The sequence below is a fragment of the Budorcas taxicolor genome, chromosome 1, assembly GCF_023091745.1.
Source record: "Budorcas taxicolor isolate Tak-1 chromosome 1, Takin1.1, whole genome shotgun sequence".
NCBI classification, from domain to species: Eukaryota; Metazoa; Chordata; class Mammalia; order Artiodactyla; family Bovidae; genus Budorcas; species Budorcas taxicolor.
In genome coordinates this window covers 18,025,678-18,044,972 of record NC_068910.1, presented here as the reverse complement: position 1 = coordinate 18,044,972, position 19,295 = coordinate 18,025,678, and the positions used below count along the sequence as shown (strand labels likewise).

The following is a 19,295-nucleotide window of genomic DNA, read 5'->3' as shown; positions in this document are numbered from 1 at the left end:
CGCTGAGCAAATGGAAGGTGGAGACATGGGAGCATCCTGACCATTGTTTTTAGTAGGCAGATCCACTGGACTTGATGCTAAAGTGGATATAAATAGGGAAGGGGGAGGAATCAAAAATAACTAAGGTTTTGAGTCTGAGAAATCTTGGAGACTGAACCCAGTAACCCATAGAGCTGGACTGTAGAATAAATTGATGGTTTCTGTTTATAGAATTATTTTAATTCATTGTATGTTAAACATTCACAAATGCAAAAGATTAAATGCAAATACTTCAGTTATTAAGGTTAAATTATTTAAGACATTAAGGAAGTGCTTAATGCTTAAGACATTAAGGAAAGCTCCTCCATCCATGGTATTCTCCAGGTAAGAATACTGGAGTGGGTTGCCATTTCCTTCTCCAGGGGATCTTCCCGACCTAGGGATCGAACCCAGGTCTCCCACATTGCAGGCAGACACTTTAACCTCTGCACCACCAGGGAAGCCCTAGGAAATGCTTTAGTGCCTTACAAATGAAATTATATCCGTTGTCTTATATTTGGGTATGATTTCCTTATTCATCTAAGATTGTTTAGAGTTCAGTGTTAGGTGGTTTCCAAGAGTTAAATCATATGTAAGACCCATACATTATTCTGTGTGTGGTTAATAAATCAGGATTGTCATTACCTCACTTTTGTGACTTCAGTCACCCTTGTCAATTAACTAACTGAAGTTTTTGAATATGGTTTTGAAATCTGAAGCAATCATTCTGTACATAATTATAATCTACACACATAGGCCAAACTTTAGATAAGGATTTTATCTCCTGTTTGCTCTTTAGGTGCTACATCTTCCATTAAGCCCTCCATGGTTTCCCCTCTGTTGACTAGACATTTTTAGGTACAGTTATCATCATTGTCATCCACAGATTCATAATTCTTACAACACTTGTTCACCCAGCACTTTAATTCTGTGTTTACTTGTCTGTCTACCCCTTTAGACTGTCAGCATATCTCATCTGGCTTTTATCCCTAGTCCTTATGTGTATAGAACATATTAAGTGCTTAGTAACTGTTGAACAATCGAGGGTCCTAATATGCCTACTAACTTGGAACATAAAATAATGAGTTTATCATGGACAAATTGTATAAGCTTTGTGATGTGCTTAACTGTTCTATAAACATCCAGGAGTATTCAAGCAACTATTAAGAAACTCGATTCTAAAACTTTATCTCATTTTTCCTCATCACCACCCACCCCAACCCCATCCAGGAGATGCTACAGCAGTAGAGGGTGTTCCCTTTCCACTACTAACATAGTCTGTTCCAAATGAGTCCTTATTGAATCAAAACTGAGTCATGTTTTAAGGGAAATTTCCACAGAGAGCAGTAAGGTGTCATAGAGCACTCCATTCATTCAAAATGCCATGACCAGGGTTCTCCCTGGCATTGGTGTTATATTGGCCCCAGTTCTCTGCTTTTTACCAAAGCACTTTTCACTTTTATCTGCTTTTAAAGAGCCCTAGATATTTTGTTGATAAACTTCAAAATACAGTATTTTAAAAGCATTTTAGCTGGCATTTTAAATCAGGCAATTTCACATAAAATTTCTGACCTCTTTTTTAAAAAATTGAGACATTAACTGACTCTGCTTTCTTGAACATCAGGAAGTCAGAGCTGAGTGGCAACTGCAAGTTCTCCTATGAAGTTTAATCTTCTCCATTCTAAGAATGTGGGTACGATCAGAGCTTTTCTGTTTCACTCATTTAAGTGACCTACCTGGCCCCCCTCACCTATAGTTTGCAACCCCTAATTTTGAGGAGATTGCCAAATGGTCCAGTTTTCCTTGGTTCCTTAGCCAAAGCCTTCACATAACCAGAGACAGCAAATAGCATTGATATTTTTATAGCCACACCAACATGAATATTTATTTAGAGGCTACATACTGTTCCAGTTACTGTAGAATGTTCACCCTAATAAAAAATTTTATTTTTCATGTTATTCTTAATTATGATGGATTCATCTTAACATTTAGCTTATAACACTTTATACTTTTAATTTAGGTTTTCAATGACAAGAGCAGTTTTAAAAGTTAATAACCATCCTATTAAACAGTAGAGGTAGCCACTTAGTCAGGACTCACTGAAATCAATCTTACTTCTTCTTTAATATAATTTCAATTAGTTGGTGATGGTATCAGATGAACATCAATGTCTTGCCACCAAAGTATGTATTAATGTACAGTGAATTTAATTCTATTTGAATAGGAAGTCTGGGGATGAGATACTGCTGAAAATGAATCTTTCATTGGAGATATAACAAAGTAGTATGATAAATTACAACACCAAATTCTTTTAGTAATTTGTACCACTCGAACACCCACTGTTTGTCATTTAAATAGATAGAATTACTCTTTAGGAGTTGTATTTTCTTGTACCACAACTCTGATGGAATATGTTATAGATTTTATTATAAACTAGAAGTGTGGCTTATTGTTTTTAAAATTTTCCCTTAAAGATTATTTTTCCCATAGAGCCAATTATTCAGAAATTTTTTCATTCTCAACAGTATTTAATTTCATGAGTGTCAATGAATGAACAGAGAAAGGGGGAGACAGATTTTTTAGATGTATATTCAATATATAATTAGAGAATGGCTTCTCAATAAGATCATTTTAACCTAGAATCCAAAATAGTATTTATGGTACTTAAATTTGACAGTTTGTAAATGTTTTGATGTGTAAATCATTTATTATCTATTTTTCACTCTATTCACCTGTCTAGTATGGTTGTTGAAGAGATTTGGGAAAAGAAGAGCACTTTCATACTTTTCTCTGCTGACCCTGAATGGTTATGTGTAGTGGGAACAACTACACACAAAAATGTTTATTCTGAGAAATGAATGATTACCTAGTATAAGGATCACTCTCTTTTCAAATCACATGAACAAGCAGATACTATTAAAGTGTGGGCCTCCAGAGCTAGATTGTAGGGGGTTTGACTCCTAGTTGTCACTTCCTGTCTTTGGGCCCCTGGGCAAGTCAGGTATCTCTCTGTGCTTCAATTTCCTCATAGGTTAGGTCATGGCAACTACAGAATCTGCTTTATAGAGTTGCTAGTATTAAATGAGTTATTACTTAGAACCGTGCCAAGCTCATAGTAAGTGCTTTAGTTAATGTTAGTTCATACTTATTACCATTTTACTATTTTCTCTTGACCTGAATCAATGTTTTATAATTTGTGAATATGTTATCATAATAAAAGTCTAAACTTGCAGTTTGTTTCAGTGAAGAGATGTCTGTTGAGCCCCTTCTGTAGGCCAAGGTCTGTGACAAGTGAAAGGAATCCAAAGGTGAATGAAGCAGTCTTTTCATCAAGGAGATTGTAGTAGGCAGAGGAGGCAAACGTATAAACAGTTAATGATGATGGACTGTGTTAACACCAAACTTGTCTTAGGTGGGGAATGCTGGTAAAAGGAAATATCAGACTTGCCTAGCTAAGTTAGAGCTTGTTCTAAGTGGAGATACTGGAGCTAAATTGTGAATCCACACAAATGAAAGCATGGAGGTTCATGTCATGTGTGATCCCTTAACTGGGATATATAATGAGAATGTACAGACTCAAAATGCTGGAAAAGAATGGTGGATGAAATAAACCATGAAGGGCCTTAAAAGCCATATTAAAAAGTTTGTTTTTTAGTCCACTAGAGATTTCTTTTAAATGTTAACATGGAGAAGTTTCATGATGTCATCTGTGTTCTAGAAAATGAGTACATTGTCAGAATAAAAACAGCTGGAGGCAGAAAGACCAATTAAAAGTCTGTTCAAAGTCCAGGTGAGACATAATTAACCTGAAAATGAGTATAGTAGCAAGGAAGTAGAGGAGAAAGACATATAAAAGATACTTCAGGAGTTAAATCAGTGAGAAAAAAAAAAAACAAAGGGAGAAAATGGCACTGAATTACTCTGGCACTTGGAATTGGCAAAGTAGTTGTGTTAACCAACAGGGTAAATGTCTTGTGAAACAAGACCCCGTTTCCCCCACAGTCAGTCTCTCCCATCAGGAAGCTTCCATAAGCCTCTTATCCTTATCCCTCAGAGGGCAGACAGAATGAAAACCACAGTCACAGAAAACTAATCAGATCACATGGACCACAGTCTTGTCCAACTCAGTGAAACTATGAGCCATGCCGAGTAGGGCCACCCAAGATGAATAGGTCATGGTGGAGAGTTGTGACAAAACGTAGTCCTCTGGAGAAGGGAATGGCAAACCATTTCAGCATTCTTGCCCTGAGAACCCAATGAACAATATGAAAAGGCAAAAAGATAATGACACTGAAAGATGAATTCCCCAGGTCGGTGGGTGCCAAATATGCTACTGGAGAAGAGTGGAGAAATAACTCCAGAAAGAATGAAAAGACGGAATCAAAGCAAAAACAATGCCCAGTTGTGGATGTCACTGGCAATGGAAGTAAAGTCTGATGCTGTAAAGAACAGTATTGCATAGGAACCTGGAATGTTAGGTCCATGAATCAAGGCAAATTGGAAGTGGTCAAACAGGAGATGGCAAGAGTGACCATCAACATTTTAGGAATCAGCGAACTAAAATAGACTGGAATGGGTGGGTTTAACTCAGATGACCATTATATCTACTACTGTGGGCAAGAATCCCTTAGAAGAAATGAAGTAGCCTTCACAGTCAACAAAAGAGTCCGAAATGCAATTCTTGGGTGCAGTCTCAAAAATGACAGAATGATCTCTGTTCATTTCCAAAGCAAACCATTCAGTATCACAGTAATCCAAGTCTATGCCACAACCAGTAATGCTGAAGAAGCTGAAGTTGAATGGTTCTATGAAGGCCTACAAGACTTTCTAGAACTAACACCCCCAAAAGATGTCCTTTTCATTATAGCTGACTCGAATGCAAAAGTAAGTCAAGACATACTGGAGTAACAGGCAAATATGGCCTTGGAATACAAAACGAAGCAGGGCAAAGGCTAACAGAGTTTTGCCAAGAGAACCCATTGGTCATAGCAAACACCCTCTTCCAACAATACAAGAGAAGACTACACATGGACATCACCAGATGGTCAACACCAAAATCAGGTTGATTGTATTCTTTGTAGCCAAAGATGGAGAAGCTCTATACAGTCAGCAAAAACAAGACCAGGAACTGACTGTGACTCAGATCATGAACTCCTTATTGTCAAATTCAGACTTAAATTGAAGAAAGTATGGAAAACCATTCAGGTATGACGTAAATCAAATCTCTTAGAATTATACGGTGCAAGTGACAAACAGATTATATCAGATTCTGATCTGATAGACAGAGTGCCTGAAGAACTATGGATGGAAGTTTGTGACATTGTGCAGGAGGCAGTGATCAAGACCATCCCAAGAAAAAGCAATGCAAAAAGGAAAATAGTTTTCTGAGGAGGCCTTACAAACAGCTATGAAAAGAAGAGAAGCAAAAGGCAAAGGAGAAAACGGAAAATGTACCATTTGAATGTAGAGTTCCAAAGAGTAGCAAGGAGAGATAAGAAAGCCTTCCTCAGGGATCAATGCAGAGAAATACAGGGAAACAATAGAATGGGATAGACCAGAGATCTCTTCAAGAAAATTAGAGATACCAACGGAATATTTCATGCAAAGATGGGCACAATAAAAGACAGAAATGGTATGGACCTAACAGAAGCAGAAGATATTAAGAAGAGGTGCCAACAATACACAGAAGAACTATACAAAAAAAGATCTTCACGACCCAGATAACCATGATAGTGTGATCACTCACCTAGAGCCAGACATCCTGGAATGCAAAATTAAGTGGGCCTTATGAAGCATCACTATGAACAAAGCTAGTGGAGGTGATGGAATTCCAGTTGAGCTATTTCAAATCCTGAAAGATGATGCTCCACATGCCAGCAAATTTGGAAAACTCAGCAGTGGCCACAGGACTGGAAAAGGTCAGTTTTCTTTCCAATTCCAAAGAAAGGCAATGCCAAAGAATGCTCAAACTACCACACAATTGCTCTCATCTCACATGCTAGCAAAGTAATGCTCAAAATTCTCCAAGCCAGGCTTCAACAGTATGTGAACCATGAACTTCCAGATTTTCAAGCTGGATTTAGAAAAGGCAGAGGAACCAGAGATCAAATTGCCAACACCTGTTGGATCATCAGGAAAGCACGAGAGTTCCAGAAAAACATCTACTTCTGCTTTATTAACTATGCCAAAGCCTTTGACTGTGTGGATCACAGCAGATTGTGGAAAATTCTTAAAGAGATGGTATTACCAGACCACCTGACCTGCCTCCTGAGAAATCTGTGTATAGGTCAGGAAGCAACAGTTAGAACTGGACATGGAACATAAGGACATAAGGATAAGGGGAGCAAATCATGTAGAAGATAGAACAATCCTGAATAAGTACACACCTCATAACAGTGCTTGAAATTGCACGAAGCAAAAACTAACAGAATTGAAGAAAGATAAATGCTCAATTATAGATGAAGATTTCAACACTCTCCTCTCAGAAATTGACAGAAAATCAATAAACTTGAAAAATGCTATCAATCAACTTGACTTATATGACATTTCTAGAATGTTTACTCAAACAGGTGCAGAGTAACACTGTGTTCAAATGCACATTGAATTTCCACCAATATATATGATATATTAGGCTGTTTCATTCTCAGCAAAGTTAAAAAGACTGAAATTATACAAAGTATGTTCTGCGGTTATTAAAGTTAATAACAAAAAAGGTAATTGGAAATCCCCAAGTACTTGAAAATAAAGCAACATACTTCTAAATAACCTATAGGTAAGCAAAAATTACAGGGAATATTAGAAAATAATTTAACTGATATTTTACTAATTTTAACTAGTAGTTAAAGCATACCAAAATTTGTGAGATGCATTAGAGGTATCTAAAGTATTAAGAAAGAAGTAATCAAGAGAGTAAGTCAGTAAAATGGAAAATGGACAGTGGAGAAAAAAATCAATAAAACCAGGTGTGGATTTTTAAAAACTGTTTAGTAAGTGATAAACCTAGACTAATCAAGCAAAAGAAAGACCACACACACACAATGTTAGTATGAAGACGAGATGTAAAGGAAAAGGAAAATGAGGAAATATTATGAACAATTTTGAACTTCCCAGGTGGCTCCCTGGGTAAAAGAATCCTCCTGCAGTACAGGAGATGTAGGTTCAATTCCTGGGTTGGGAAGATCTCCTGAAGTAGGGCATGGCAACCCACTCCAGTATTCCTGTCTGGAGAATCCATTTAACACAGGAGCCTGGCAGGCTACTATCCATAGGGTCACAAAGAATCAGACATGACTGAGGCGACTGAGCACACATGTATGTGTGAACAATGTTATACTAATAAATTTGACGATTTAGATGAAGTAGGAAAATTTTTTCAAAGAAACAATTGCTAAAACTGATACTAAAAGAAATAGAAAATCTGAGTGGCCTTATATCTATATTTAGGAATTGAATCTGTAATTTAAAACATTGCCACAAAGAAAATCCAGGTTCAGATAGATTTATAGGTAAGTCTCACCAAACATTTGAGGAAAAATAATGCTCTTAGATAATAAGGGAGAAAGAACATTTTCCAGTTCACTTAATAAAATAAGGCTGCTGCTGCTGCTGCTAAGTCACTTCAGTCATGTCTAACTCTGTGCGACCCCATAGACGGCAGCCCACCAGGCTCCCCTGTCCCTGGGATTCTCCAAGCAAGAACACTGGAGTGGGTTGCCATTGCCTTCTCCTAGCATAATTCTTATACCAAAACCAGGAAATGTAATTCCCAAAAGAGAACTATAAATCATCATCACTCGTGAACATAGACATATGGATCCTTAACATCATGACCAAGTAGTGTTTATCCAAGAATTCAAGGTTAATCTTACAATTTGATAATTAGTCAGTGTAATTTATCATGTTAACAGAATAAAGGGAAAAACTGTAAAGTCATCTCAGTGAATGTCGAAAAATCAATTGATGAAAATTCATCAGCCATTATGATGGCTCACATCAAACTGTTACCAGAAGGAAACTTGTTCAGCTTGATCAAAGACCACTATAAAAACCTACAATTCAGTCATATTTAATGATGAAATATTGAGTACTTACTCCTCAGATGGGGAACAAGTCAAAGATATCCAATCTGACAACTTCTGATCAGCATTGTATTCAGAGTCCACCCAGCAAGTGCAATAAGATAACAAAGAGAAATTTTACAGCATACAGATTGAAAAATAAGTAAAAATGTCTGTCTTTGCAGAAAACATAACCATCTTGTAGAAAATTCTAGGGAACCTACAAAAAACAAACAAAACCTTGTTAAAATAGGTGAGTTTAACAGGGTCCCAGAACACAATGTCAGTATACCAAAATCAATTTTATATTTCTATATAGATGTATTCATAGCAAGGAACAATTGAAAACTATAAATTTTAAAGACATTTACAACAGTGTCAAAAATATTTAAGAGTAAGTTTAACAAAATATATGTTAGCCTTTTACATTGAAAACTATAAAACATTGCTTAGAGAAAATGAAGACCTAAATAAATGGGAGCACGTTGTTAATGAATGAGAAGACTGTATTTGTTAAGATGCCAATACTTTTTCAGTAAATCTGTAGATTCAGTCTGATCCCAATTACAGTCCCAGCAGGCTGCTGCTTTTTCTTTTTCTTTTTTTTTTTTCAGAATTTAATAAGCTACTTCTAAAATTTACATAGAAATTCTTAGGTCCAAGAATAGCCAAAACCTTTTCAAAAAGTAAAATTTATAATTTATATCTCATGATTTCAAAACTTCATATAAGGTTATAGTAATCAAGATATTATGTACCTGGCATAGATACCAATAAAAAGTTCCAAACACCCACACATGTATACATCAACCAAAGCATCAAAACAGTTCAATAGGCAGGGTTTTTTTTTTTTTTTTGAGAGCTGGAAATTCTGAGTATATACAAGAAAGAAAAATGAACCTCAGCGCATACTTCATGCCATTTACAAAAATTTAATTTGAGGTGGATTATAGATCTAAATGTAAATACAAAAAGCTACTTTAAGATATTTCTTAGGGCCCAGAAAGCATTAACCATAATTAAGAAATTAATTGACAAAATAGGCTTCAATGAAATTTAAAACTGTGCATCAAAAAGATATTAAGAAAATGAATAAGCAAGCCACAAAATGGGAGATGATATTCTTAATATATATAACTGACAACAGACTTATTGAGACTAGATCCTACAACTCTGTAATGAAAAGACATAGCTTTTTTTAAGGCAAAACTAATTCAACAGATTTTTACAGTTGATTAAATAAGTATATGAAGAAAAGCTCTATACAATCAGTCAGGGAAATACAAGTTAAAAAAACAGTTACCTCTACTACTTCACCCACTAAGAATGGCTAAAGGAGACAGAAATACTAAATGTTGTTGAGATGTAAAGCAGTTTCATGAATTTCTAGTGTAAAGTGGAAAATGGTATAACTACGTTGAAAATACCTTTGGAGGTTTCTCATAAAGTTAAACATTTGCCCTTTGATCCAACAGTTCTACTTCTTGCTGCCTATCTAAGGAAATGAAAATATGTATATACAAATTTGCATTTTATATCAGCTTTATTTATGATGGCCAAAATGTTGAAATAACTCAAAAGTCCAACAGCAGAAGACTGAACAAATGGTGCTCTATGCACAGAGTGAGGTACTACTCAGCAAAACAAGAATAAACTACCAATGCATGTATCAACACTGATGAGCCTCAGATGTTAGCCTGAGTGTGAGAAGCCATTTACTGTGATTTCATTTATATAAATAGACAAAATTAATCTAAGGTGAAAGAAATTAGCGCTCATACCTTAAAAGGTATGAATGGGGAGACTGGTTGGAAAGCTGCACAAAGATCTGTCTGGGGTGATTGAAGTGTTGTGTACCTTTATGAGTTATGGTATGTAGATGTATGAGATGGTCAAAAGTCATCAAACTATATCCTCAAAGTCTGCATTTCATGGTATGAAAGTCAGAGAGCTTATATGGCTAATGTACATTGATCATTTACCATATGCTAGACACTATTCCAGTACTCTTGCCTGGAAAATCCCATGGGTGGAGGAGCCTGGTGGGTTGCAGTCCATGGGGTCACTAAGAGTCAGACACGACTGTGCAACTTCACTTTCACTTTTCACTTTCACGCATTGGAGAAGGGAATGGCAACCCATTCCAGTGTTCTTGCCTGGAGAATCCCAGGGATGGGGGAGCCTGGTGGGCTGCAGTCTATGGGGTCGCGCAGAATCAGACACGACTGAAGCGACTTAGCAGCAGCAGCAGACACTATTAGAAGTGCTTACATGTATTTAAACATTTAGTTCTAATGAACTCTATGAGAGATGCGTCATTATTATCACCATTTTACAAATAAGCAAAGAGAGACAGAGAGAACACATAACTGCAAAGATTATATAACTAATAAGTGGTAGAACTGGAATCCAAATTCAGACAGTTTGGCTCTAGAGTCCAAATCTTGCATCCCTGGAGGAATATATTTAAAAGGTATTGTCACTAGAGGTTAACTGGAGAGAGTTGCCAGATTAAGAAACAGAATATAGTTCAAATTTTTTAAGTATTTCAGGGTAATGAAATTAAATCTCAAGATGTGACCACATGACTGGATTAAGGAGTAAAGAGGAGAGGAACACTTCTGAAGGAAAGGCGTTAAGGGACTTTTAGTGTGTCAAACAGTATATCAGAGAGTAAGATGAACCTGGTCCCAGTGTTTTCCAAGAATGTGTATAGGATGGTGTGGTTTTACTCAAGTGTGTGTTCTCAAGTGGTGTGTCTGAGGAGGTGTAAGGAGTGAGTGGAGGGTGATGTGAAACTTAAAGGGTGGAAGGGCCTGTCTGTGCAATGCCTCAGGTTTCAAAGAAGGTAGGGTTTCACAGTCAGGAGAGCAGACGCTCTCCCAGTGCCACAGTCCCATGGCTTCAGAACTGAAGGCTGTAGAACCACAGGTAAACTCCATAAGTGAACTTCAACTCTAGACTTGAAGGGGAAGTAATACCTCAGAGAAAAGCCAGGTTTCATGTAAGGTAAGGCGTGTAGGACCGTTAAACCATATGTGTGCTCACTCATGTCCGACTCTTTTGCAGCCTCATAGACTGTAGCCCACCAGGCTCCTCTTTCTATGGGATTTCCCAAGCAAGAATACTGGAGTGGGTTGCCATTTCCTTCTCTAGGGAATCTTTCAAACCCAGAGATCAAACCCAAATCTCTTGCATCTCCTGCACTGGCAAATGGATTCTTTACCACTCACTAGTGCCATGTGTGGAGAAGGCAGTGGCACCCCACTCCAGTACTCTTACCTGGAAAATCCCATGGATGGAGGAGCCTGGAAGGCTGCAGTCCATGGGGTCGCTGAGGCTCGGACACGACTGAGCGACTTCACTTTCACTTTTCACTTTCATGCATTGGAGAAGGAAATGGCAACCCACTCCAGTGTTCTTGCCTGGAGAATCCCAGGGACGAGGGAGCCTGATGGGCTGCCGTCTATGGGGTCGCACAGAGTCAGACACGACTGAAGCGACTTAGCAGCAGTAGCAGCAGCAGTGCCATGTGGGAAGCCCGTAGGCCCCTTAAAAGAATATAGAGAATATAACTACTTTTCAGTAGTACAGATTTCTAAGGGCACAGTGAAAGGGCGACTTGAGGATTAGCAAGAGAATGATGAGACAGCTGTCTAAGGAAGAGAGAGCTTGCTGGAGGAGGGTAGAAATTGGGAGGTAGGGATTGATTGCTGAACAGGTACAGTGATGGTACTTCTGCAAGGAACTTGATTTTCCTTGATGCAGTCATGAGCTACATTGGCAGCCCCAAATTCCAGTCCTCAATGACATGCTTTCCATATTAAGAGATTGCAGTGACTTGCTTTTCATGGGGAAATTACTTTTACATTATTAATAGGTAATTACTTCTGCCCATGTGGAAATTACTATTTCAGTCTCTCTGCTTGCATCACTTAATAAACACAATATGTTGATGAAAAAGATGGACAAAGTCATTGTAAGCAGACTTTCTGTTGAGAAGTTAAAACTGAAGTGAAAAATTATTTTAAAAAGCACAAGAATAAAAGTCTTAAAAGCTCTTTTTTTGTTATTTTGGGAGCATGAAAACAGAAACAAGTTCTAAAATTTTGGAAAGAGATGTACTTTAGAATTGCTGGGTTAAAAAATTGTAGTTTTTTGTTTGTCATTTCTTTTTAGCGAGGCATTGCTGGCTAGTGCTGTGTACTGTTAATCAAAAAAATTCAGGGACAACCAAGAGCTTATTATTGCATGCATTTGAGTGTGTATGTGTGTGTGTGCATGTGTATGTGTGTTTCACCAATACAATGAAGCCATATTGCCAAAACATTTCAGTAAAAACTAGAAGTTAAATTCTTTGAATCATGATTTCACCCTTTGGCAGTCAGTTCTTTCATGGAAAATTCCATGTTGAAATTAAATAGCATAAACTCTCTTATTAATCCAAGCAACAAACTCAGCAGAATTGTCTCTTCTCTATCAAGACTGGTGTTTTTCCTGTGCTTATTTCTCAAGGACCTGTAATGGTAAATATTTTAGATCAGGAGCTCTTCCCTGCTGGACTGGAGTTTCACATAGGGGTAAAGTGATTAGAGATCAAGAAAAATGTCAGAAAAAGGGGATTTTAAGTGTGAATGATTCCCAATGATAATGAAAATATTTTATAAAGATCAACAGATAATCCACCTGTTCGTAGTAGAGAACTCAAAACACTTTTCCATGACTTCAGAAAATATATCACAGAAATTATAAGAATAATGATTATTTGTGAAAGCTTATGAAAATTGTAACCTTTCCAAATATCAGCTTAACCAAAAAAGAAAAAAAAGCAAGCAACAAACCTCCATTTCTTCTAACCAAGGAAGATTTGTGAAAGTTATCCCCATCTTTTCCAAGAACTACTCCCATCTGTACTTCTAAAAGATAGATTCAGTAAATAACTTATCAGTACTTACACATTTATGAGGTTTGTTGAATGATGATAAAGTGAAAGACTGAAAATATGTGTGCAGGCATGTATTTATATGCATATCTTCATATGCTCTTACACATACCTGCATACCATTATTTGTTGAGTACTTTTCATGAAACATTAATCTAGGCAGAGGAAATAAAAGCAGCTTGATTTGGGATATATAGAAAGTGTGTAAATCACACCTGAAATCCAAGCAACAAAACCAAAAGTAGACAAGTAGGACTACGTCAAACTAAAAAGCTTCAGCACAACAAAAGCACACATTAACAAAATGAAAAGACAACCTATGAAATAGAGAAAAAAATCTGCAAACCATATATCTGATAAGGCGTTAATGTCAAAAATATATGAAGAACTCAAATAACTCAATAGTAAAAAATGGGGGAAAAAATTCAGTTAAAGCGAGCAAAGGGCCTAGACATTTTTCCAAAGAAGATATACAGTAGACCAACAGATACATGGGAAAATGTTCAACATCACTAGTTACTAAGGAATTGCAAATTAAAACCACAATGAGACATCAACTCGTACCTCTTAGAATGGATATCATCAAAAAGACAACAGATAAATATGTATAAATGTAGAGAAAAGGGAACCCTTGTGCACTGTTAGTAAGATTATAAATTGGTATAGCCACGTGGAAAACAGTATGGAGGTGCCTCAAAAACTTAAGGATAGAACTACCAAATGATCCGGCATTCCACTGCTGGGACGCAGTCAAAGCAAACGGTAACACTAACTTGAAAAGATACCTTCACCCCCATAACCACTGCAACATTATTTATAACAGCCAAGACATGGAAGAAACTGAAGTGTCCATCTGTGGATGAAAAAAGAAGCTCTGGTATATATGTACAATGTGATATTTTTCAGCCATAAGAAAGTGAGAAAATCCTACCCAATGCAAAAACATGGATGGACCTTGAAGACATTATATGCTAAGTGAAATGAGTAAGACAGGACAAATACTGAATGACCTCACTTACATGTGGAATCTAAGCAGAACACCAAGCTCATAGAAAAGAGATCAGATTTGTGGTTACTAGACACAATGGGAGGCAGGGGTGGACACTTCTATCTTCTATAAGATAAGTGAACAGTAGGGATGATATTTTTCCACACTTTGTTGTGATCCACACAGTCAAAGGCTTTAGCATGGGCAATAAAGCAGAAGTCGATGTTTTTCTGGAACTCTTGCTCTGATTTTGGTATTGACCGTCTGGTGATGTCCATGTATAGAGCCTTCTCTTGTGTTGCTGGAAGAGGGTGTTTGCTATGACCAGTGTGTCCTCTTGGCAAAACTCTGTTAGCCTTTGCCCTGCTTCATTCTGTACTCAAAGGCCAAATTTTCCCGTTACTCCAGGTATTTTTTGACTTCCTACTTTTGCATTCCAGTCACCTATAATGAAAAGAACATCTTTTTGGGGTGTTAGTTCTAGAAGGTCTTGTAGGTCTTCATAGAATCGTTCAACTTAACTGGACATGGAACAACAGACTGGTTCCAAATCGGGAAAGGAGTACATCAAGGCTGTATATTTTTGCTTTGATTTCCAGTACTCTGGGAGGTGGGTCATAGAGGATCCTGCTGTGATGTATGTTGGAGAGTGTTTTGCCTATGTTCTTCTCTAGGAGTTTTAGAGTTTCTGGTCTTACATTTAGATCTTTAATCCTTTTTGAGTTTATTTTTGTGTATGGTGTTAGAAAGCGTTCTAGTTTCATTCTTTTACAACTGGAAATAGAACTGCCTTATGACCCAGCAGTCCCACTGCTGGGCATACACACCGAGGAAACCAGAATTGAAAGAGACACGTGTACCCCAATGTTCATCGCAGCACTGTTTATAATAGCCAGGACATGGAAGCAACCTAGATGTCCATCAGCAGATGAATGGATAAGAAAGCTGCGGTACATATACACAATGGAGTATTACTCAGCCGTTAAAAAGAATACATTTGAATCAGTTCTAATGAGGTGGATGAAACTGGAGCCTTTTATACAGAGTGAAGTAAGCTAGAAAGAAAAACACCAATACAGTATACTAATGCATATATATGGAATTTAGAAAGATGGTAACGATAACCCTGTATGCGAGACAGCAAAAGAGACACAGATGTATAGAACAGTCTTTTGGACTCTGTGGGTGAGGGCGAGGGTTGGATGATTTGGGAGAATGGCATTGAAACATGTATAATATCATATATGAAACGAATTGCCAGTCCAGGTTCGATGGATCATACTGGATGCTTGGGGCTGGTGCACTGAGATGACCCAGAGGGATGGTACAGGGAGGGAGGAGGGAGGGGGGTACAGGATGGGGAACATGTGTATACCTGTGGCAGATTCATTTCGATGTATGGCAAAACCAATAAAATATTGTAATTAACCTCCAATGAAAATAAATAAATTTATATTTTAAAAAGCTGTATATTGTCACCCTGTTTGTTTAATTTATATACAAAGTACATTATGAGAAATGCTGGACTGGATGAAGCACAAGCTGGAGTCAAGATTGCTGGGAGAAATATCAATAACCTCAGATAGGCAGATGAAACCACCCTTATGGCAGAAAATAAAGAAGAACTAAAGAGACTCTTGATGAAAGTGAAAGAGGAGAGTGAAAAAGTTGGCTTAAAACTCAGCATTCAGAAAACTAAGATCATGGCATCTGGTCCCATCATTTCATGGCAAATGATGGGGAAACAGTGGCGGACTTTATTTTTCTGGGCTCCAAGATCACTGCAGATAGTGATTGCAGCTATGAAATTAAAAGATGCTTACTCCTTGGAAGGAAAGTTATGACCAACCTAGATAGCATATTCAAAAGCAGAGACATTACTTTGTCCACAAAGATCCGTCTAGTCAAAGCTATGGCTTTTCCAGTACTCATGTATGGATGTGAGAGTTGGACTATAAAGAAAGCTGAGTGCTGAAGAATTGATGCTTTTGAACTGTGGTGTTGGAGAAGACTCTTGAGAGTCCCTTGGACTGCAAGTTGATCCACCCAGTCCATCCTAAAGGATATCAATCCTGAAGATTCATTGGAAGGAGTGATGTTGAAGCTGAAACTCCAATACTTTGGCCACCTGATGCAGAGAGCTGACTCATTTGAAAAGACCCTGATGCTGGGAAAGATTGAAGTCAGGAGGAGCAAGGGAAGATAGAGGATGAGATGGTTGCATGGTATCACTGACTCAGTGGACATGAGTTTGAGTAAACTCCAGGAGTTGATGATGGACAGGGAGGCCTGGCTTGCTGCAGTCCATGGTGTTGCAAAGAGTCAGACACGACTGAGCAACTGAACTGAACTGAACTGAGGGACGTCATGTACAACATGGTGACTGCTGATGAACTATAGTAAAGCTGTTAAGACAGTAGATCCTAAGAGTTCTCATCACAAGAAGAAATCTTTTTCCATTTTATTGTATCTGTGTGAAATGATGAATATTAACTAAATCTGTTGTAGTAATCAGTTCACACTACAAGTAAATCAAACCATCAAGCTGCACAGCTTAAAGTTGTACAGTGATGTCAGTTATTTCTCAATAAAGCTGTGGGGTTGGGGGGAGAAAAGCATTTAGTAGGTAAGGGCTTGGTTTCCTGTACTCACAGTGTGTGAAGGAGGTTGACTCCAATTCCAAGCAGAGCTGGGAGAGTCCATTGGGGTCTTCAGGTGCAGCCACCTGAGAGTTCATCTAAGCAGAGGATAAGGGGGCAGGTTCCTGAGGAAAAAAAATTGCCCAGCACATTCCCATGCCTCCCTGGCCCTGGAAACCCTTATTAATTGTTCAAAACCAAACTCAGATGTCACCTCCAAGCATTTTCTAAATGTAGACAGACTTAAAATATTTATTTCAAAAAAGAGATAATTTGAAAGCAATTATTAACTGTGGAAATATGAAGAACTTGTATGGGGTGGAGGTAATCATAGAGCAGCACCTGGTTCAGGTTTCATAATAGTTACCTAGTCAAAATAAGGAGAACACAGAATATAGATTTTTAAAAAAAGGGAGAAAGAGAATGATAGATAATTATCTTGGGAGGAAGAAGTCGGAAATTAAGGTGTGTAAATGAGCTAAAAGTCTTATTTACCATAATAAGTCAGCAGATAAATGTCTAAAATTGATGAATCAAGAAATATTATTTAAAAATACAGAGAGAAGGAAAGGTTAAGAGTTGACAATATGATTGGATGAGTGAAAAAGTGACAGGGGGCTACATTTTGTGTAAAACTATTGGTACTATATTTAACCTATATTTACATACACTGTCATGATAAAAAAAAAATAATTTTTTAAAAAGAAGCCTTTGTTGAACATCCCCACCTTCCCGCCCTCTATACTCACTGTACATAACAGATGCCACATGACTGATTGCCTTCCCAGACTGAAAGGAGTTTTATTCAGTGCTCTATCCTTGAAGCTATGCCCAGTGTCTCAACACCTGATAAGCATGTAGCACCTATATGAAGGCTTCCCTGGTGGTTCAGTGGTAAAGAATCCGCCTGCCAAGCAGGAGATGTGGGTTTGATCCCTGGGTTGGGATGATCCCCTGGAGAAGTAAATGGCAACTCACTCCTGTATTCTTGCCTAGAGAATCCCATGGACAGAGGAACCTGGCAGGCTATAGTCCATGGGGTCACAAAAGAGTCAGACACAATTTAGTGACTAAACAACAACAGCCTATGAAAAAGAATGGATAAATGTGATTACTAATGGGACAAACCAGCTGAAAGATTGAAATTGGGGCATAATGTTAAATTTTTAAGGAATAGGACCAAAATTTTTAACAATAATCATAATGAAGAGGAAAAGTTAAAATTTCACGTAACCTCTGGCTCCTTCTGCCTCTGTAACTCAGCTTGCGCCTTGCAAAGTCTGGATCACTTGGGTCACGTAGTCTCAGAAAGTGGGGACTTACAATACTACAATCTGGAACTAATCTTACTCACTCTTGTCCTGCTCTTTGCAATCACCCAGCCTCTGCAAACTTAATCATGCCTGTCCGTGTAAAGGTCAGGCATTCCCCTCCCCATCTTGATCACTGTTCCTTAAACCAGCCTATTAGTAGCTAGTGTTGCCCACTAGAGTAGGTCTATAAAAACTCTGTAACCCCTTTGTTCAGGGCTCAGAGCTTAGAGTGTTAACTCTCTGGGCCCGCTGGCATAATAAACCTGAGTTCTCCAACTCTTAGAGTGTGGTGCTTGGTTTCTCGATTACTGGTTTCTGCAACAGTAATACTTGTATAATAATAACAATTATTGTTAGATAGCTGAAAACCCCAAAATTTCCATACAGCCTGTTTTTTACCAAGCCATAGTGTTTCGCTGTATGGCATGCATACTGAATTTGTCCCGTGCATTTCACATCCTATGCTAGCACTTCATGCTTAAATGGCTGATGGAGACTAACTGGTCTGCCTCTGTCTGTCTGTATTCTACCTCAGTCTTCTCCCCCAGTACCCCTCCACTGCCCCAAATATTCCTTCACTGAGGCTAATTCAGACTTCCCAGTTACCCTACTTTTCTTACATTCTCCTTCAAGAACCACAGTGGCACTTGACCCTCTGTGGTCCACATTTCTCTTCTTGATCTTCCAACAACTCCACAAGCTAGCCTCAATGCCCTATCCCACATTGCTTCCCACACCTCCCAGGAGAGTGCCTTCTGCTTGTTAGGCCAGCCTCGTTATATTACACTCAGTCCTACCTCCTACCTTCATTACACCAGGCTCCTTTCCCCAAAAAAATATCAGAACAGTCCCATCACCTGGAAATACAATGTTACTGTTGAGACATCTGCAAAGAAAATAATTTTCTGTATTTAAGCAATATTTTATTGCAGTCTTTTTTACTCTTGTACTGTGGAAACAAACTCAGATTCTCATCCATATTAAAACCAAAACTCTTAAGTGGAATTTGACTTTTAAAATGACATTATATTTCCTTTGTCAGTTAATATATCTCTTGATTCTGATAGATTAATAAAATAGACCTTATATAAAATGTGCTTCTAAGCAAATAATGGAAGAGCACAGACAATTTTAAATACTGCTTTTCTTTTAACTTCAAAAATTCTCTTTTCTGCTTTTGTCCTGCAGTTTTACACGTCTTAATTTTTTACTAAATGATTATTTTCTCTTTTTCTTTAACTTAGTAAGACCATTTAGAGAATTCATCTGCTGAAGTATTGAGGGTTCTAATTGTTTAATGGACAGAAATTAGGCCCTGCAAGAGTACTTTAAAAACTG

General features: G+C 37.8%; 1 protein-coding gene across 1 annotated transcript in view; it reads left to right on the top strand.

Moving 5' to 3' along the window:
* Positions 1–19,295, top strand: part of CFAP20DC (CFAP20 domain containing) — a 256,952-nt gene that overhangs the window by 97,899 nt on the left and 139,758 nt on the right. The gene's annotated exons all lie outside the window — the stretch shown is intronic.